Below are 22,486 nucleotides of genomic sequence, written 5' to 3' on the forward strand. Positions count from 1 at the left end.
AGGATCACAGCGATGTGCGGGTCGCCGTCGGGGATGGTCGGAGTCGGCCGGTCCACGTGCGCAGGCGGAGATGCTCGTTGGCGGCGAGGAATCCGACCTACTCACGGTGCGATAGGTCAATTGAACAGGTCAGAGAGCTTCATGGGATGCTAGGGAAGACGTGGGAGCAAGGAATTGGAAAAAGACTTACTGGTAAGCTCGGTCCACGCGCGGCGGCGGAAGACCGAAGTCCGGTGAGGGTGGAACCGCCTCTCCGGTGAGGCAATGCCTCGGCTCAAGCTTGGAGAAGCTTCACGGCTTCACTGGGAAGCGATCCAGGGGCTAGGGCGAGGCTGGGGTTCAACAGAAAAGGCTGGCCACGATGGCCGTGCTTGGGCAGAGATGGCGGGCGGCGGTGCTTGCTTTTCACGGCGAGCTCCGGTGATCTCTGGCTGGGCAAGGCTCGGGGTGTGCAAGTGCCAACGGCTAAGACCTCTGGAGGCATTTATAGGCGAGGGCACGACACAGGCGTGTGGGGCGGGGTGACCACGTGCGGGGCGCGCGCTGCCGCGGCCAGTTCGCGCTCGGCCGGTGTCGGCGTTTCGAGACCGGGGGGTCCCTAAGCCGACGAGTGAATGTCGCTGCGTGCCCCAGCCCAGATGGGTCGAGCGCGTGGGTGAGCGCGAAGGGGGGAAGCGAGGTGGCCAGAGACGGGCGTGAGAGAGGTGGAAATCCCACGACCTTCGTGTTCATCCCGCGCCCAGGTCGGGTGCGCTTGCAGTAGGGGGTTACAAGCGTCCACGCGGGTGAGGGAAGCGAGCGGCCCCAAGAGAGCGCATGTCCCGTCCTCGTCCCCGCGCGGCCAACCCTCTCTAAGAGGGCCTTGGTCCTTCCTTTTATAGGCGTAAGGAGAGGATCCAGGTGTACAATGGGGGTGTAGCGGAGTGCTACGTGTCTAGCGGGGGAGAGCTAGTGCCCTAAGTACATGCCGATGTGGCAGCCGGAGAGATCTTGCCACCTAGCTGGTGTGATGTCGTGGCCGTCGGAGGAGCAACGGAGCCTAGCGGAGGGACAGCTGTCGGAGCGGTTGAGTCCTTGCTGACGTCCTCCTGCTTCCGTAAGAGAGCTGAGAGCCGCTGTCGTCATGGAGCATGCGGGGCGCCATCATTGCCTATCTGGCGGAGCTGGCCAGATGGGACACCGGTCTTGTTCTCTGCGGCCCGAGTCGGCTCGGGGTAGGGTGATGATGGCGCTTCCTGTTGATGTGGCTGGCCTGCGCCCTAGGTTGGGCGACGTGGAGGCTCCTCCGAAGCCGAGGTCGAGTCTGTCTTCCATGGTCGAGGCCGAGTCCGAGCCCTTGGGTCGGGCGAGGCGGAGGTCGTTCGGCAGAGGCCAGGGCGGAGTCCGAGCCCTGGGGTCGGGCGAAGCGGAGTTCGTCGTCTTCTGGGGCTGAGCCCGAGTCCGAGCCCTGGGGCCGGCGGAGCGGAGTTCGCCGTCTTCCGGGGCTTAGCCCGAGTCCGAGCCCTGGGTCGGGCGGAGCGGAGTTCGCCGTCTTCCGGGGCTTAGCCCGAGTCCGAGCCCTGGGTCGGGCGGGAGCGGAGTTCGCCGTCTTCCGGGGCTTAGCTCGAGTCTGAGCCCTGGGTCGGGCGGAGCGGAGTTCGCCGTCTTCCGGGGCTTAGCCCGAGTCCGAGCCCTGGGTCGGGCGGAGCGGAGTTCGCCGTCTTCCGGGACTTAGCCCGAGTCCGAGCCCTGGGTCGGGCGGAGCGGAGTTCGCCGTCTTCCAGGACTTGACCCGAGTCCGAGCCCTGGGGTCGGGCAGAGCTTCCTATGGTGCCTTTGGCAGGGCCTGACTGCCCGTCAGTCTCACTCTGTCGAGTGGCACTGCAGTCGGAGTGGCGCAGGCGGCGCTGTCCTTCTGCCAGGCCGGTCAGTGGAGCGGCGAAGTGACGGCGGTCACTTCGGCTCTGCCGGGGGGCGTGTGTCAGAATAAAGGTGTCAGGCCACCTTTGCGTTAAATGCTCCTGCAATTCGGTCGGTCGGTGCGGCGATTTAGTCAGGGTTGCTTCTTAGCGAAGGCAGGGCCTCGGGCGAGCCGGAGATGTGTCCGCCGTTGGAGGGGGGCCTCGGGCGAGACGAAGTTCCTCCGGGATCAGCTGCCCTTGTCCGAGGCTAGGCTCAGGCGAGGCATGATCGAGTCGCTCGAACGGACTGATCCCTGACTTAATCGCACCCATCAGGCCTTTGCAGCTTTATGCTGATGGGGGTTACCAGCTGAGAATTAGGCGTCTTGAGGGTACCCCTAATTATGGTCCCCGACAGTAGCCCCCGAGCCTTGAAGGGAGTGTTAGCACTCGCTTGGAGGCTTACGTCGCACTTTTTTGCAAGGGGACCAGCCTTTCTCGGTTGCATTTTGTTCCGGTGGGTGCGCGCGAGCGCACCCGCCGGGTGTAGCCCCCGAGGCCTCGGAGGAGTGGTTTCACTCCTTCGAGGTCTTAATGCCTTGCGTAATGCTTCGGCTGGTCTGGTTGTTCCCTCATGCGAACTGGCCGTAGCCCGGGTGCACGGTCGGGGCCCAAGTTCTCGGGCTGGTATGTTGACGCTGTCAACGGTTTGGCCGGAGCCGGGTTTGCGAGAGCAGCCCCCGAGCCTCTGCACAGGGCGAGAGGACGATCAGGGACAGACTCGGCTTTTTTACATACGCCCCTGCGTCGCCTTTCCGCAAGGAGGAGGGGGGGAAAGCGCCATGTTACCCTCGATGGGCGCCGAACATGGTGTCTCCGGTGAGCTGCAAGCGGGTAATCCGAGTGGACGTCTGTGCCCCGTTCGTTAGGGGTCGGCTAGGGGCCCAGAGGCACGCCCAAAAGTACCTGCGGGTGATCTGCCGGACCCGGTCCCCTGGCGACGGGGTCCGAGGGCTCGATGCCTCCCTCCGATGGGATTCCGTTACAAGATCGCTCCCGTTGGTCTCGGAAATGTCCTAGGGTACCTCGGGAGCGCAGCCCGAGCCTTGGTTATGTATCGAACGTACCCCTGGTCATCCCTCGCTCGGTGTCTGAGGCGGCTGTGAACCCTTCGGGGGCCAGCCTTCGAACCCCTGATCAGTAATGAGCGCGGAGCCCGAGTAGCCTGAGGCGGCCGTGGAACCCTTCGGGGGGCCGGCCTTCGAACCTCTGACCAGTAGTGGGTGTAGGGCCCACGCGATCTGAGGCGGCTGTTGAACCCCTCGGGGGGCCAGCCTTCGAACCTCTAATCAGTAGGGAGGCTCGGAGCCCGGTTCCTTCACGGGGAAGGATCCTTTTCGGGGTATCCCCCTTTCCCGGTCCCTGTTGCAAGAGATAGAGAAAGAGGAAAAACGGAAAAGGATACGAAATCGAACGTCGTGGCGTACCTTTTTTGGCGCGGTTATTACGGCGAAGGCGAAGCGTCGCCTGTCCCGCCGCGGAGTTAATGCGACAGGGCGAGTGGTTGGCGGGGCGGTCGTCGCGCGTGCGCGAGCCGTTCGAGGAACGGATCACGGGCGCGTCGTCTTCACGCCGTGAGGGGGGGGGGTTCTCTTGCTGCCCCTGGATGGGACGTGAGCTTGGCTGACGACGTGACCGCTGCTCCCGCCCGCCTGCCATCGTCATTACTGCCGGCCCACTTTCGGCCGCATTGACCGTCGCGCTAGGCTGGCGCTGCTAGGTCGTGTGCCTGGTCGCCTCGAGTCGCGGTACTGGTTCCGCAACCGAAGAGGCGCGGTGGTGGCGCAAGTGGCGGTGCAGTTGCTTGCATGCAGCATCCGGCGCGCCGGTTGAGTGACGCGTGGGCCTGGACCTCCAGGCTGGGCGGGTTGGGAGTCGGAGAAGCGCGTCCACTTGGCGCGGTTGCATGCCGCCTGCCTGGTTGCCCGCCTCTCTCGCCCGTTGGTCTGGGCAAAAGTGGAGGGTCATTTGTAACCGCTGGGCGGTTGTACGCACCACGCGCGGAGGTTTGGCTTCTTCTGCTCTGAACCGGCTTGCATGACATGCGGGACCCAGCCCCCGCGCCGCAGGGGAGGGTCTTGGAACGTGTAGGAGAAGACTCAGCCCGTGACGGTTGGGGGCGCAAGTAGGGAGAGTTGCCTTTAAAAGGAGGGCGACCCCTTTCGGAAGGCGACCATGTCTTCCTGCTCCCTTATGCATCGCGTCTTTCCACCTTCCAAGCCCCCGGATGGGGGATGCCCGCCGTCTTTTCGCCTCATCGTTGGAGGAACGCAACTCCGTGGGCGTTGGTACCTTTCAGCCATCGTTCGGCTTCAAGGATTTTCATCAGCCAGCCCGGCTGTACCCCCCCCCCCCACCGGCGGTCACCCAAGACGGTGACCACCAGTTCCTGGGTTGGGAGAAGCAAGTCGGGCTGCGATCTTGGTCCCACCCTCAGCTTCAAGGATGTTCATCATCCTCGCTGGGGTGGGGGCCGGGCTGAGCCGGCGCTCTACCTCCCGCGCGGGTTCGTGGGTCACCCTCTCCCGCGGCGTTCGAGGGAGAGGGCGCTCACTGGCCCTGCGGGCGGCCCGGACTTCGACAATGCGGGGCTGGTCGACGTCGGGCGTCGTCACCTCCAGCGTGTCGGGCTCGTCGGCTTGGCTCCCGGCGGCCCCTCCTGCCGGAGGGCGGCTGCCGCGCCGTGTGCATGGGAGGACCACCCAAGATGCCGCGCGCTGCTAGGGCGGCGTTCGTGTTCTGGGGTGGTCCTGCCTTTGCACCGGGATGGCGCCCTCACGCGGAGGCCGGTGCCCCACTCGTCCGGGAGGATTTGAGTGGGGATCTGCCGGGGGGCTGATGGCCCCTGCCATTGGTGCCGAGGCGGAGGCGGCTCGAGAAGTCCCCGTCACCGACGGGATCACCGCCACCATCTGCGCTTCGGGCCTCCGGTTCTTCGTACTTGTCCTCGCCCCTCGAGCGTCGGCGTGGGCGAGGGCAAGATTGGAGCAGCGCCCACCCTGAGGCCTGTGCTGCTGCAGCTCGGCCATTCGGAGCGGGGGTCATTGTCGTCGTAGTCAGAGCGGGCGGCGGCGAGCCGCTCGTCAGTCTTCTGTTGCTCCGCATGCCCACCCCTATCGAGTGGGGTTGTTCCTACCTGCGGAGGGGGAACCGGAGTTCTGTTTGTAATGGCACTTCGAATGCCAGGGTTTTTTGTTCATTATGGCTGTCGAGGCCTGAACATGTATGTAATTTTGGCACGGAGCCGTGTTTTTTCCTCATTTTCGAGCACTAAGACTCGCCTGTTGATTATCTGAACCGCTTCACCAAGCATGAGTCGCCCCGTGTCAAGGTGACGAGTGAGGTATCCGTATCCCGGAGGCGTAGGAGTCCCTCGGCTCGGTCGACCTTGTTGTCTGAGGCTCCTCTAGCTTAGTTAAAGGGACCCCTTGGCCGCTCTTCGACGAGCCGAGGCTAGGGGTAGCGATATCAGCATGAACAGAGACGGAGTTGGCTCGAAAATGAAAACCTGGTTGGCCGGAGCCTAGCGGGACCGACGCCGGAGTTGACGAGCCGAGGCCTCGGGTCGGGCTGGCGCCCTTGGGAGATGGTCGGCCGAGGCCCCAGAGGTGACCGGCCGAGCCGCCTGCTCGGGCCGGATTCCCAGAGAAGACCCTGGCGGCGATGACCCGGGCGTGGTGATGACGTCGTCCTTCGGAGTGGAGGTCTTCGGACCGCATCGCCGTCCGAGGCTAGGTCGAACCTCGCCGAAGTTGTCATCGATGCCGAGGGTGCTGCTGCCCCCGTCCAGCGTCAAGACCCGAGCTGTTGGATGTTCCAAGCGTTGCCGTAGACCTCGCCTTGACTGTTGGCCAGCTTGTACGTTCCGGGCTTCAGAACTTTGGCGATGACGAATGGCCCCTCCTAGGGGGGCGTGAGCTTGTGCCTCCCTCGGGCGTCTTGCCGCAGTCGAAGCACCAGGTCGCCAACCTGGAGGTCTCGGGGCCGGACCCCTCGGGCGTGGTAGCGTCGCAGGGACTGCTGGTACCGCGCCGAGTGTAGTAAGGCCTTGTCCCGAGCTTCTTCCAGCTGGTCCAGTGAGTCTTCTCGGCTAACTTGGTTGCTTTGATCGCTGTAGGCCCTCGTCCTCGGGGAGCCGTATTCCAGGTCGGTGGGCAAGACGGCCTCGACCCCGTAGACCAGGAAGAACGGCGTGAAACCCGTGGCCCGGCTCGGCATTGTCCTCAGGCTCCAGACCACCGAGGGGAGTTCCTTCATCCATCGCTTGCCGAACTTGTTGAGGTCGTTGTAAATCTGAGGCTTGAGCCCTTGTAGAATCATGCCGTTGGCACGCTCTACTTGTCCATTCGACATGGGATGAGCCACGGCAGCCCAGTCCACCCGGATGTGGTGATCCTCGCAGAAGTCCAAGAATTTTCTGCCGGTGAACTGGGTACCGTTGTCGGTGATGATGGAGTTTGGGACCCCGAAGCGATGGATGATGTTGGTGAAGAACGCCACCGCCTGCTCGGACCTGATGCTATTCAGAGGTCGGACCTTGATCCACTTGGAGAATTTGTCGATGGCGACCAGCAGGTGCGTGTAGCCCCCGGGCGCCTTCTGCAAGGGACCGACGAGGTCCAGACCCCACACAGCAAAGGGCCAGGTGATGGGTATCGTCTGTAGAGCCTGAGCGGGCAGGTGGGTCTGCTTCGCATAGAATTGACACCCTTCGCAGGTGCGGACAATTCTAGTGGCGTCAGCCACCGCCGTTGGCCAGTAGAAGCCTTGCCGGAAAGCATTCCCGACAAGGGCTCGAGGCGCTGCGTGATGGCCGCAAGCCCCCGAGTGTATCTCTTGCAGGAGTTCGTGACCTTCGGCGATGGAGATGCATCACTGGAGGATGCCCGAGGGGCTGCGGTGGTAGAGCTCCTTCTCATCGCCCAGCAAGACGAACGTCTTGGCGCGTCGCGCTACCCGCCGAGCCTCGGCTCGGTCGAGGGGTAGCTCTCCTTGGCGGAGATATTGTAGGAATGGGGTCTGCCAATTTCGATCAGGCGTGGCCCCGCTCCGCTCCTCCTCGACGTGCAGTGCCTCGCCCTCGGAGGCCGAGGGTACCTCGGGCTGAACCAAGGGCGCCTCGGGCCGAGCTGAGGGTGTCTCGGGCTGTGCCGAGGGTGCCTCGGGCTGGACCGAGGGCGCCTCAGGCTCGGGCGAGTCGTCGATCTTGACGGAGGGTTGATGCAGATCCCGGGAGAAGACGTCCGGGGGAACCGTTGCTCGCCCCGAGGCTATTTTTGCCAGCTCGTCCGCAGTCTCGTTGTAGCGCCGAGCGATGTGGTTAAGCTCGAGCCCGTAGAACTTGTCTTCCAGGCGCCGAACCTCATCGCAGTAGGCCTCCATCTTCGGGTCGCGGCAGTGGGAGTTCTTCATGACTTGGTCGATGACGAGCTGCGAGTCACCGCGGGCGTCGAGGCGCCGGACCCCTAGCTCGATGGCGATCCGCAACCCGTTGACCAGAGCCTCATACTCAGCCACATTGTTGGACACCGGGAAGTGGAGGCGTAGCACATAGCGTAGGTGTTTCCCGAGGGGCGAGATGAAGAGCAGGCCTGCACCGGCCCCCGTCTTCATCAACGACCCATCGAAAAACATGGTCCAGAGCTCCGGTTGGATCGGAGCCGTCGGTAGCTGGGTGTCGACCCATTCAGCTACGAAGTCCGCCAAGACCTGGGACTTGATGGCCTTCCGAGGGGCGAACGAGATTGTCTCGCCCATGATTTCCACCGCCTACTTTGCAATCCTGCCCGAGGCCTCTCGGCACTGGATGATCTCTCCTAGGGGGAAGGATGACACCACAGTTACCGGATGAGACTCGAAGTAGTGTCGCAACTTCCGCCTCGTTAGGATCACTGCATACAGCAGCTTCTGAACTTGTGGGTAGCGGATCTTGGTTTCGGACAGTACCTCGCTGACGAAGTAAACTGGCCTCTGAACGGGCAACGCATGCCCCTCTTCTTGCCTCTCGACCACAATCGCGGCGCTAACCACCTGAGTGGTCGCGGCGACGTAGACCAAGAGGGCTTCTCCGTCAGCTGGAGGCACCAAGATAGGCGCCTTTGTGAGGAGCGCCTTCAGGTTCCCGAGAGCTTCCTCAGCCTCAGGGGTCCAAGCGAAGCACTCGGTCTTCCTTAAGAGGCGGTACAGAGGCAGACCTCTTTCGCCGAGGCGTGAGATGAAGCATCTCAGAGCCGCGAGACATCCCATGACCCTCTGTACGCCTTTTAAGTCCTTGATGGGCCCCATGCTGGTGATGGCTGCGATCTTCTCCGGGTTGGCTTCGATGCCCCTCTCGGAGATGATGAACCCCAAGAGCATGCCCCGGGGCACCCCGAAGACACACTTCTCGGGATTGAGCTTGACGCCTTTCGCTTTGAGACATCGGAATGTCACTTCAAGGTCGGAGAGGAGGTCGGAGGCTTTCCTTGTCTTGACTACGATGTCATCGACGTAGGCCTCGACCGTGCGACCGATGTGTTCGCCGAACACATGGTTCATGCACCGCTGATACGTCGCGCCCGCATTCCTCAAACCGAACGGCATTGTAACACCCCAGGTGTTACCATGGCTAGAGCACACCTTGACACTAAGGACTGTGAGTTATATGAGGTAAAGGCTTAGGGCAACACATAAGAACTTGGAGGTCATGTGCTAATAAAGTTGCCAATGACATAAGGAGCATTACTCTAATCCTTGCTCACTTACTACCTTGGATAAGAGGGGAGAAGAACCCTAGACCTCTCTTAAACCCTATCTCCCAAAACCCTAGGTAAGAGGGGAAAGAGAGTGAACAAGTGTGCAAAGCATGAGTAATTTTTACCCAAACCTTAACTAGCCTTACAATCATCAATTAGGGGAGGGAAATATTGCAAAAAGACCCCTGGAGAAACCCCAATTCAAATCTCCAAGTGGAGAGGGAGCTAGAGCTCTCTATTTTCCCTCTAAGTCTAATTCTAACCCTAATCCAAAGACCAGCCGTGTTCACCTTGAAGAGGGCACCAAAACCCCTTAGGTTCTATACCAAAAATGTGGAATACCACCTAAGGCACCCCCTGGAAAAAGTGGACACCGAGACTTGGACGTTTGACAGGTTTTGGCATCAGTTTTGTCGCGAGGTGGGCAGTGAGACAAGCCAGATTTGGCGCCCGTCTATCTCCTGATCTAGGGCGTATCCTCCATTGGAACTCACACATGTGAGATAGCCCTAGGTGCCAGGAAGAGGTCTGCGCCGGATTCATGGCAAGATTCGCACGTTTGCGATCTCTGGAGACGTTTGAACAATGGAAGAAAAACACCTCCACGTGTTCGACGCTTCCTGCCCGCACCAGAGCACGCTCGCGCGCGCCCCCGCATGCCCAGCGCCGCGCTCGAGCCAAGCCAGCGCCATGGCCCGCGCCGCGCCTATAAAACCCTCCCAGACTTCGACTGCACTCTTCCGCGCACCCTCAAGCCTCATCGGAGTCCAGCTCGCCGCCGTTTGCCCGTGCGCAGCGTGTCCGCGGCCGCCCAATCCCTCTGTCACCGTAGACCGGCCAGTAGAGCCATTCCCAACTCCATCCAGCCCTCGGAGAAGACTGTGCACACCTCCGTGAAACTCCCCGAGCGAGGAATCGGAGTTTGCTTCGCCGGAGAGGCCAGTCCACGCTCGCCGGAGCTCTCAACCCCGCCGGAAAACGTGGACCGGGTAAACCACTCCACCATCCTTCGATTGCTTGTGCACACGGTCGCTACGTTACCCCGTGAAGCTCACCGTGCCCTCGGATTGAACCAGTTCGCCGTGGTTTGGCCGGTACACTCGCCGCCGACGAGGACACCCGCCTGCGTGCGTGGACCGGGCGATTCCGGCCATCCCCGACGTCAAGCCATACCTCGACGTGACCGCCGGAGCCTCCCCGAGCCAACCCCACCCTTCGCCGGACCTCCCTCGCCGCCGGTAAGCCGCGCCACCCTTTTCTTTCCCGCGGTTACTATTTGCGTAAGGGGAAGGACTGCGGGTGAGAGGGAGAGAAGGTCAGGGGGTTTTGTGAAATGTCAGAGACACAGGGGAATAGTGGCGCGAGGGTAGATTTGCGAAGGTTGATTTAGTTTAAACCCAGGGACCTCGGTGTAAACTGTTTTTCTAGAAAACCTTTATTAAATCTGTTCTCAAATTGAACAGAAACTTTGAAAATTCATAACTTCTGTTTAATTCATCCAAATTTGGTCAAACCAATTTTGTCAGACTCTAAATAATGTAACCTACTTAAGAAAAATATAAAACCCCCTATGTACTATAGAAAACTTTAAAGCTCTGATTTAATTATAGTTTTGACCAAAAGCTTAATAATAGGGCCAAAAATTAGTTGCACTATTTGACTGGGGTTAGAAAAATTTTGAGAAGTTTGTATCTACCTACTAACCCAAATAAAAATGTTAAACTTCTCTGTCCACTCCATTAAGTTAGTTTTTACCCCTTATTCTATAATATGCTTAAGGATAAGAAAAATAGAAAATGTAATTTAAACAATGACCCAGAGAGCACCTCTATTTTTGTTAGGATACTTGTTTAATGTAGTTCACTGGAAAAATATATCATACCCTGGTTTAGTATAAAATAAGTAGGATACCTTTTATTTTAATAAACTAAGGATAACTTAGAAAAACCCTACAAAAATAACCCCAAGGTAAAAACACCCCCACCCTTGGGATAACTAATGTTTTATTAATAAGAACTTAAGAAAAATATGAAATCTGCTGTTTGACATTTTTCAAATAATAATGTAGTAGAAAGTGCCTTTTTGACATTAAACTTAAGAAAATCATAACTAAATAACCACCCCTTAGTTTTCTGTGATTTTTAGCACAGAAGCCTATTATTACTATGGGATGCCAGCAAAAATAACCTTTAGGACAGAACCTACCCCTAACTAAGAGATGTAGTGTAAAGTGGCCCATTTTACATAACTATTGTTATTTTTGTTTAAAGCCTAGCCTTTGTACTTTAAGCCTCAAATTCTTAAAACAAGCTAGAATAGCAAATGACAACCCACTGTAATTTTTACAGAATTTTTGGAAATTATTAAAACACTGTCGTAGTTCAAACCTACACTAGAAACCCTAAATGGAAATTAAAGAAAGGAAAATGAATAATGTAAATTTATGTCATCCTAAAACCTTTGTAAATTTGTCCACTGAAATCTATAAAGACAATACAAATCCACTATGTTATCCTAAAAGAAAACCTAAGCCTAAAAGGTAATAAGTCTATGTATACATATATACCACTAGAAGCCCCACATAACCAGGAAACCCTAAGTTATTTCTTGACTTAGTTTCTTTTTGCTTAATGTTATTAAATCTTGCATAATCATGACATACATGTTCATTGCATTTCGATAGACTGTAACCTTGCTGACGGAGAGTACATCCTCGTGCCGGAGCAAGGAGCTGCTCAGGAGGTAGCCCCGGATCCAGCACCCGAGCCTGCACCAGAGGACCTGCCTGCCACTGCTTTGGAAGGCAAGCCCCGGTTTTATGCATAACCTGTTATTTATGCTATTTTACTTCACTTAATGATTGTAGGATTGATTGTGCACTTAGGTGTAGGAATTGTTTGAAACCCTAGTTGCATGATCTCAGGAATCCTTTTGAGATGAATACTAGTATGATAGGTCGAGTAGTTGCTTTATTTAAATAGTATCTCGGTAGAAGACGAGTGATTTTTCTAGCACTCGCGCGAGATTAGGAAATTGATTGTACCCACTTTCACACTATCATGATACTAGTTGGTGGACAACAATCCATGGGGATTGGTTGTTTACGAAATGGGAAAATGGAATAAGGATTAACGTGCGGATACCTGTGTCAAGCGTTTGAACGTACTAAGCACATGCCGAGAAATATGGTAAATCGGTAAGCCTAGTACTTGAGTGAACCTGCCCGCAGACTTTGCCCCTCACGCGACCTGAGACGAGGTCTCCCATTCCGGTTATGGTGGGTACAAGTGCGGTCACTGCACGACGGCCAGTCGGGGTCAGTGAGGCATTGTACGCCAAGGCGGTGAACCCTGATCTGTTGCCAGGGAATCGATGGGGACGATTGATATGTGTGGGGACGGAGTGCCCCTACATGTCGTGTGTTTAGGTTTACCTTGCAAGGTTTAAAAACTCGATTCGAATCGTCTGCTTCTCGCAGCTAATGAGACTGCTTGATCCATTGTACTGCATTGAGTAACAAGTGGAAACATGATGAGTTGATATAAGATGTTGATTGCTAATAATTCTTGCTACCATGTATGAATAGATAGTCCACTTTTAGCCTTAAGAGAGTCACACTTAATTTTGACCAAGTTAAAACCTTGATTTAGAAACTCAGCTAGTGCTTTTGGCAACCAAAACCCACAGCCAAACAGCTGCATGTCTAGAGGTAGAGGAGTAGACTCCTCACACCGGGTAAGTCTAGCTGAGTATTAGTATACTTAGCCTTGCTTGTGGCATAATTTTTTACAGGTTCTCTGGAGGAAATGGTTGCTGGAGTGACTTGGCCGTCCATCTTGCCACCGGGTTGGACTGTCGAGTGGGACCCTGCCTCGGCTGAGGAGGAGCATGAGGAGTGATGGGACAGGCTTCCCCATCTCTCTGTTTAATTACCGTTAGTTTTATTCCGCTGCACTTCGAACAATGATGGTTACTTTTGCAAAAACTCCGATGATGATGATGGTGATGTAATAATTTAATACTCTGACATGTATGGTTTTATGCTTTATTGTATTTGCTCTGTGACTCACCTTCGAGTGAGATTGTGGTACTTGATCCTGTCAGTGGCCGTGTCGGACTAGATCCGAGGGATTGACGGGTTATTCCCATTTAAGTGTGGTCTAGCCTCTAAGGCGGGGCTTAGGCACTTAAGTTGGAATAATTCGGGCAGTTCCGCCACATCTGGTATCAGAGCTTGTACCACCACAGAGGAATCAATAAAATATGAATACCATCAATTTTCCAAGTAAAACTTGATAGAAACAATATTGGATAGATAGTAGGACGAGCAGGATAGACCTAGGACGTGAAGCCTTAGGGTAATAGAAGGGTAGCTAGGTGGCTAAGTAACTAGGCCCTACAGGCCGCTTTTACAGGATGGGAGTCCTTCCCGATTCCTTTTATCTTTGTGAGGTCGTTCAGGACGAGCATGCATGCATTCTTAATTAAGCAAATGGATAACTGAGTAAAGGACTTAAAAACAAGATAACAACCAACTAGGTCCCCATTGCCTTTTCATTTAACTAGAGATAGGATGAGTTTTATTTTTCCTTGTTCTTTTTAAAATTCTTTTTCTTTTACTTACGCTCAACCGTACACAGATGACTTCCCACGGATCCCCTGATGACGGAAATGCACTGACCCACACTGACGGACTTGCACGAGAGGGCTTTCCCCGCATTTTGTGGGAGGTACTTCAGGGGGCCGGATACGCGACACCCCCTCAGTACACGGTGCAGCAGTTCGAGAAGCACCGAGTGCCCCGCTGTAGGGTGAGGATGACCTTGGAGCCTCATCCCCTGCAGCCAGGCTGGCGCTCCTTGGACTCCGAGTCTTTCGGATACCGAGCGGAGGACACGATCGAGGCGATCGCTCTGCATGGATTGACTACTTTCTGCGGGTTCCATCCTTTGGAGCTGGCCACCCACCCCATTGGCTTGTTCCCCGTTGAGAGGGAAGACGACCCAATGTGGAAAGATCGGGTGGAGCATGCCAAGGACATCTGGGCCATCTACCCAGGACAGACTGCGCACTTGACCGTACGGTGCATGAATGCTCTGTACCGTCTGCAGGTGATGCGCGGTGAGGCGATGTCCCATCTGATGGCACTGCTGGAGGCAACAAAGATTACGTTGGACAATAGAGAGGAGCTCGTGGTTGATTTGTCCCAAGAAATGGTGGAGAAGGACTTGCAGGTGGAGCAGCTATCCACGGATATCCAAGAATTGGAGGAGCTAGTGGGCACCAGGGAGAACACCATCGAGGTTCTAGAGGATCAGCTCATTAACACTCAGCAGCAGCTTGCTGAGGCTAACGAGCACCTGGACATGCATCACCAGGAGATCCAGGACCAGGAGGCCAACGAGGACGTCGACATCGAGGGAGGAGATGAGCCTGCCTCCAGTGTGGACACTGCTGGCTCGGGAAGACCACCTTCCCCCGTGTTGCTTCGTTCGCTCACTAGGTGTTCGGGATAGGATTAGAAGTGGAATGGTCGGACTCCTCGCAGCTAGCTTAGCTTTTGCACCCTTGGGGTACTAGGCTAGATAGAGTTCAGTCATTTTGGGACAAATTGATGTAATCGTGCTAAACTCTCTTGGGAGCTTATTTGATGGATGCTGTCATCAGTTTAAATTTGGAAGGAAAAATTTGTACCTTCTAAAATCCTTTTGTTGAAGTCGGAGTCTATCTTGTTGTTTTAACTTTTTCTTCGCGATAAAATCTGAACTTGGAAATAAGGTGTTAAGTATGTGGTTTTTCAGATGGCCGGGAGGCAGCGTCGTGGCCAGAATGAGCACGTTCCTCCACCGCCACCGCCTCCCACTCTGCAGGAGCTCATGGCTCAGCAGAATGAGATCTTGAGACAGCTGGCCCAACGTCAGCCACCACCTCAGCACTATGGTGGTGGAGACCATCAGCGTCACCCTGCGGCGGCTACCTATCAGGAGTTCCTCAGCACCCAGCCTCCATTATTCATAAGGGCGGAGGACCCACTTGATGCAGATGTATGGTTGCGAGTGGTGGAATCCAAATTCCCACTACTCCATGGAGCTTGCTCAGAGATCACCAAAGTCAGGTTCGCCACCCAGCAGCTTCGCGAACCTGCAAGGACTTGGTGGGATCATTTTCTTGCTATGCAGCCAGAGGACCGAGAGGTGGAGTGGAGGGAGTTCAAGGCAGCTTTCAGGGGACACCATATACCAGCCGGGATTATGGACAGGAAGCTCAATGAGTTTTTGGCACTCACTCAGGGCAACAGGACAGTGTTGCAGTATGCCTAGGCCTTTAATGACTTGTGCCAGTATGCTGGGTATCATGCAGATACAGATGAGAAGAAGAGAGACAGGTTCAGGAGGGGGCTCAGCACTAAGCTCCGTGACCGTCTCAACACCGTCAGGGCCAACAGTTACAATGAGTTGGTCAACATGGCTATCTCCCAAGAGGACTGCATCACAGCTAGACAGGCAGAGAAGACCCTCAGCTCAGCCACAGCGCTTCAGGATTGTGTCCGACACCCAGAGCAGGGGACCCCAGCAGCAGCAAGGGCGATGGGTGATCCGACCACAGCAGCAGCAGTAGGCACCCAACCGCGCCCAGTTTTCAGCTCAGAGGAACAATCAGCAGCAGCAGTATCGTCAGGCAAATGACAACAGGTGCTTCACTTGTGGCAACACCGGGCACTATGCCAAGAATTGCCCCAGGAACCAGCAGAGGCAGGGGCAGAATGTTAATCAGAACCAAGGGAAGAGGCAGAAGGTGCAAGTGAGGCAGGGCAGGCTGAACTTCACCACCATGGCTGACATTCCAGAGGGAGCACCCGTCTTGACTGGTATCTTTACAGTTTTGAACTATCCTGCTATTGTTCTTTTTTATTCTGGTGCATCGCACAGTTTTATCAGTACCAAATTTAGTGCCAAGTGCCAATTGCCTTTTCACCACACCAATGGGGGTATTACAATCTCAACACCAGGAGGCAGGGTTGCCACCTATCAGATCAATAGGCACGTACCAATTAAGCTGGGTAGTCTCATTTTCAAAACCACTCTATTGATAATGGGATTGGATAGTGTGGATATCATCTTAGGGACTGATTGGTTATCATGGCACCACGCGGTGATTGATGTCGCAGCCAGAGCCATAGAAATCCGCTCCCCTTTGGATGGCGAGATCACCTTATATCTACCCGACCAGGGATGCACCCGTTCTTGTGCCTTTGTTATGATAGAGTCCCCAGTGGAAAAGATCCCAGTGGTCCGTGACTACCCGGACGTTTTTCCGGATGAATTGCCAGGGATGCCACCTGACCGAGATATTGAGTTCGCCATCGAATTGCAACCCGGGACAGCTCCTATCTCTAAGAGACCCTATAGGATGCCTCCCGCGGAATTGGCAGAATTGAAGAAGCAATTGCAAGAATTGTTGGACAAGGGGTTTATTCGCCCAAGTACTTCACCATGGGGATGTCCAGCATTATTTGTGAAGAAAAAGGATGAGAGTTTGAGGATGTGTGTTGACTACCGCCCTCTTAATGCGGTGACTATCAAGAACAAATACCCACTGCCCCGTATTGATGTTCTGTTCGATCAGTTGGTAGGAGCCAAGGTATTCTCCAAGATAGACCTTCGCTCAGGGTACCATCAGATCAAGATCCGTGCCAGCGATATTCCCAAGACGACTTTCTCTACCAGATATGGGTTGTATGAATTTTTGGTGATGTCTTTTGGGCTGACCAATGCCCCGGCTTATTTTATGTACCTGATGAACTCAGTGTTCATGCCAGAGTTGGATAAGTTCGTGGTCGTTTTCATTGATGATATTCTAGTTTATTCCAAGAATGAAGCCGAGCACACCAAACATTTGCATACCGTACTTCAGAGACTGTGTAACCATCAGTTGTATGCTAAGTTGTCTAAGTGTGAGTTCTGGCTGAAGGAGATTAAATTCTTGGGTCACACCATTTCTCAGGATGGGGTATCAGTTGATCCTGAGAAGGTACAAGAGGTAATTAATTGGAAACCCCCGACTACAGTGAAGCAAATTCGGAGTTTTCTGGGATTGGTAGGGTATTATCGACGATTTATTTCGGATTTCTCCAGAATTGCCAAACCAATGACTGAACTGTTGAAGAAGGGAGTCAAATTTGAGTGGAGTCAAAAGTGTGAAGATGCCTTTCATACCTTGAGGCAGCATTTGACAACAGCCCCAGTGTTGGCTCAGCCTGACAACACCAAGCCATTTGAAGTTTATTGTGATGCTTCTGGTACTGGATTGGGATGTGTCTTGATGCAAGAAAACAGAGTGATCGCTTACGCTTCCCGAGCACTCAGGCCCCATGAGCAGAACTACCCTACACATGATCTGGAATTGGCAGCTGTAGTTCATGCTCTTAAGATATGGAGACACTACTTGATGGGAGCCCACTGTAACATCTACACTGATCACAAGAGTCTCAAGTACATTTTCACTCAGGCAGATCTGAACATGAGGCAGAGGAGATGGTTGGAGCTAATCAAGGACTATGAATTGGAGGTGCATTACCATCCTGGTAAAGCCAATGTTGTGCAGATGCCTTGAGCAGATAGGCCCAGTGCAATTGTATGAGCATGGATGTGGGAGTTACCACCCTGTGTGACGAGTTGTGCAAGCTGAACCTGGAAGTTGTTTCTTCGGGTGACCTAAGCTATATCTCGGTGGAGCCCACATTGCAAGAGCAGATAGTCAGGGCACAGGTTGAGGATAAGGGTGTTCAGGTTATCAAAGTTATGATCAAGCAAAAGGCAGAAAAATACAAGTGTTTCCGACAGGACAGCAAGGGAATTCTATGGTTTGGAGATCGATTGGTTGTTCCCAAGGACCCTGAGCTCAGAAAGAAGATACTGGATGAAGCTCACCTTTCCAAATTCTCCATGCACCCTGGTAGCAACAAGATGTACCATGATCTCAGATCTCTTTATTGGTGGACTAGAATGAAAAGGGAAATTGCCAAGTACATATCCGAGTGTGACACTTGCCAGAGGATAAAGGCTAGTCACTTGAAGGCAGCAGGCCCTTTGCAACCCCTTCCCATACCATCCTGGAAATGGGAGGACATTTGCATGGACTTCATAGTGGGATTACCCAATACCTCCAGGCACCATGATTCTATTTGGGTTATTGTGGACAGGTTGACCAAGACCGCTCATTTCTTGCTAGTACACACCACCCACAAGACGGAAAAGTATGCGGAAATTTATGTTGATCAAATAGTGCGATTGCATGGTATTCCAAAGACCATCATATCTGACAGAGGAGCACTGTTTGTGGCACGCTTTTGGGAGAAACTGCAAGAATCACTTGGGACCCAAGTAATCCGAAGCTCAGCATACCACCCCCAAACAGATGGCCAGACAGAAAGGATAAATCAGATTTTGGAAGATATGTTGCGAGCATGTGCACTACACTATGGAAAGGAATGGGACAAGTGTCTATCTTTGGCAGAGTTTTCTTACAATAACAGCTATCAGTCCAGTTTGAAGATGGCACCTTTTGAAGCCTTATATGGGAGAAGGTGTAGGACCCCACTAAATTGGTCTCAAGCAGGAGAAAGGGAAATTTTTGGGCCGGACTTGGTACTTGAGGCAGAGGCAAAGGTCCGGGTTATTACCAAGAACTTAGAAGCTGCTCAGGCCAGGCAAAGGAGCTATCATGATAAGAGGCGGAAGCCTCTACAGTTTGAGGTGGGAGATCATGTCTATCTTAAGGTATCACCCACCAAGGGTGTCCAGAGATTTGGGATCAAGGGCAAGTTAGCCCCTCGCTACATTGGACCCTATGAGATCAAGGCAAGTTGTGGACCCGTAGCTTACCAATTGGAATTGCCACCCCACATGTCAGTAGTTCACAATGTGTTCCATGTATCTCAGCTGCGGAAATGTGTTCGCCTGCCCACTGAAGTGCTACCGGAACCAGACATTGAGATAGAACCAGACTTGTCCTACCAAGAGTACCCCGTCAAGGTATTAGATCAAAAGGAGAGATCAACTCGGGCAAGGTCGGTCAGAATGTACAAGGTTCAGTGGAGTCACCATTCAGCAGATGAAGCTACATGGGAGACTGAGGATTTTCTACGCTCTCGCTTCCCCGATTTTCTGCCCAAAGGAGTCGGTATGTAACCCCAAAACCCCACCCCCACCTGCCCTTTGAATTCAATTATAAGAAAAACTTAGATAACAAGGATAGTCTAAGTTGTGGATTTAACTTAAGAAGGGCTTCCTTCTGAAGTTGCAAAGAGGATGACATTCGAAGAGCAGTTAATAAGAGAAACTTAAGTATACAGGGAAAACAACACCAGCACACCTTCAAGCACCCTCCAAGGGACTCTACCTAAAATCTCGGGACGAGATTCCTTTAAGGGGGAGGGCTGTAACACCCCAGGTGTTACCATGGCTAGAGCACACCTTGACACTAAGGACTGTGAGTTATATGAGGTAAAGGCTTAGGGCAACACATAAGAACTTGGAGGTCATGTGCTAATAAAGTTGCCAATGACATAAGGAGCATTACTCTAATCCTTGCTCACTTACTACCTTGGATAAGAGGGGAGAAGAACCCTAGACCTCTCTTAAACCCTATCTCCTAAAACCCTAGGTAAGAGGGGAAAGAGAGTGAACAAGTGTGCAAAGAATGAGTAATTTTTACCCAAACCTTAACTAGCCTTACAATCATCAATTAGGGGAGGGAAATATTGCAAAAAGACCCCTGGAGAAACCCCAATTCAAATCTCCAAGTGGAGAGGGAGCTAGAGCTCTCTATTTTCCCGCTAAGTCTAATTCTAACCCTAATCCAAAGACCAGCCGTGTTCACCTTGAAGAGGGCACCAAAACCCCTTAGGTTCTATACCAAAAATGTGGTATACCACCTAAGGCACCCCCTGGAAAAAGTGGACACCGAAACTTGGATGTTTGACAGGTTTTGGCATCAGTTTTGTCGCGAGGTGGGCAGTGAGACAAGCCAGATTTGGCGCCCGTCTATCTCCTGATCTAGGGCGTATCCTCCATTGGAATCACACATGTGAGATAGCCCTAGGTGCCAGGAAGAGGTCTGCGCCGGATTCATGGCAAGATTCGCACGTTTGCGATCTCTGGAGACGTTTGAACAATGGAAGAAAAACACCTCCACGTGTTCGACGCTTCCTGCCCGCGCCAGAGCACGCTCGCGCGTGCCCCCGCATGCCCAGGGCCGCGCCTGAGCCAAGCCAGCGCCATGGCCCGCGCCGCGCCTATAAAACCCTCCCAGACTTCGACTGCACTCTTCCGCGCACCCTCAAGCCTCACCGGAGTCCAGCTCGCCGCCGTTTGCCCGTGCGCAGCGTGTCCGCGGCCGCCCAATCCCTCTGTCACCGTAGACCGGCCAGTAGAGCCATTCCCAACTCCGTCCAGCCCTCGGAGAAGACTGTGCACACCTCCGTGAAGCTCCCTGAGCGAGGAATCGGAGTTTGCTTCGCCGGAGAGGCCAGTCCACGCTCGCCGGAGCTCTCAACCCCGCCGGAGTACGTGGACCGGGTAAACCACTCCACCATCCTTCGATTCCTTGTGCACACGGTCGCTACGTTACCCCGTGAAGCTCACCGTGCCCTCGGATTGAACCAGTTCGCCGTGGTTTGGCCGGTACACTCGCCGCCGACGAGGACACCCGCCTGCGTGCGTGGACCGGGCGATTCCGGCCATCCCCGACGTCAAGCCGTACCTCGACGTGACCGCCGGAGCCTCCCCGAGCCAACCCCACCCTTCGCCGGACCTCCCTCGCCGCCGGTAAGCCGCGCCACCCTTTTCTTTCCCGCGGTTACTGTTTGCGTAAGGGGAAGGACTGCGGGTGAGAGGGAGAGAAGGTCAGGGGGTTTTGTGAAATGTCAGAGACACAGGGGAATAGTGGCGCGAGGGTAGATTTGCGAAGGTTGATTTAGTTTAAACCCAGGGACCTCGGTGTAAACTGTTTTTCTAGAAAACCTTTATTAAATCTGTTCTCAAATTGAACAGAAACTTTGAAAATTCATAACTTCTGTTTAATTCATCCAAATTTGGTCAAACCAATTTTGTCAGACTCTAAATAATGTAACCTACTTAAGAAAAATATAAAACCCCCTATGTACTATAGAAAACTTTAAAGCTCTGATTTAATTATAGTTTTGACCAAAAGCTTAATAATAGGGCCAAAAATTAGTTGCACTATTTGACTGGGGTTAGAAAAATTTTGAGAAGTTTGTATCTACCTACTAACCCAAATAAAAATGTTAAACTTCTCTGTCCACTCCATTAAGTTAGTTTTTACCCCTTATTCTATAATATGCTTAAGGATAAGAAAAATAGAAAATGTAATTTAAACAATGACCCAGAGAGCACCTCTATTTTTGTTAGGATACTTGTTTAATGTAGTTCACTGGAAAAATATATCATACCCTGGTTTAGTATAAAATAAGTAGGATACCTTTTATTTTAATAAACTAAGGATAACTTAGAAAAACCCTACAAAAATAACCCCAAGGTAAAAACACCCCCACCCTTGGGATAACTAATGTTTTATTAATAAGAACTTAAGAAAAATATGAAATCTGCTGTTTGACATTTTTCAAATAATAATGTAGTAGAAAGTGCCTTTTTGACATTAAACTTAAGAAAATCATAACTAAATAACCACCCCTTAGTTTTCTGTGATTTTTAGCACAGAAGCCTATTATTACTATGGGATGCCAGCAAAAATAACCTTTAGGACAGACTCTACCCCTAACTAAGAGATGTAGTGTAAAGTGGCCCATTTTACATAACTATTGTTATTTTTGTTTAAAGCCTAGCCTTTGTACTTTAAGCCTCAAATTCTTAAAACAAGCTAGAATAGCAAATGACAACCCACTGTAATTTTTACAGAATTTTTGGAAATTATTAAAACACTGTCGTAGTTCAAACCTACACTAGAAACCCTAAATGGAAATTAAAGAAAGGAAAATGAATAATGTAAATTTATGTCATCCTAAAACCTTTGTAAATTTGTCCACTGAAGTCTATAAAGACAATACAAATCCACTATGTTATCCTAAAAGAAAACCTAAGCCTAAAAGGTAATAAGTCTATGTATACATATATACCACTAGAAGCCCCACATAACCAGGAAACCCTAAGTTATTTCTTGACTTAGTTTCTTTTTGCTTAATGTTATTAAATCTTGCATAATCATGACATACATGTTCATTGCATTTCGATAGACTGTAACCTTGCTGACGGAGAGTACATCCTCGTGCCGGAGCAAGGAGCTGCTCAGGAGGTAGCCCCGGATCCAGCACCCGAGCCTGCACCAGAGGACCTGCCTGCCACTGCTTTGGAAGGCAAGCCCCGGTTTTATGCATAACCTGTTATTTATGCTATTTTACTTCACTTAATGATTGTAGGATTGATTGTGCACTTAGGTGTAGGAATTGTTTGAAACCCTAGTTGCATGATCTCAGGAATCCTTTTGAGATGAATACTAGTATGATAGGTCGAGTAGTTGCTTTATTTAAATAGTATCTCGGTAGAAGACGAGTGATTTTTCTAGCACTCGCGCGAGATTAGGAAATTGATTGTACCCACTTTCACACTATCATGATACTAGTTGGTGGACAACAATCCATGGGGATTGGTTGTTTACGAAATGGGAAAATGGAATAAGGATTAACGTGCGGATACCTGTGTCAAGCGTTTGAACGTACTAAGCACATGCCGAGAAATATGGTAAATCGGTAAGCCTAGTACCTGAGTGAACCTG

Source organism: Zea mays, chromosome 8, assembly GCF_902167145.1.
Source record: "Zea mays cultivar B73 chromosome 8, Zm-B73-REFERENCE-NAM-5.0, whole genome shotgun sequence".
Taxonomy (NCBI): domain Eukaryota; kingdom Viridiplantae; phylum Streptophyta; class Magnoliopsida; order Poales; family Poaceae; genus Zea; species Zea mays.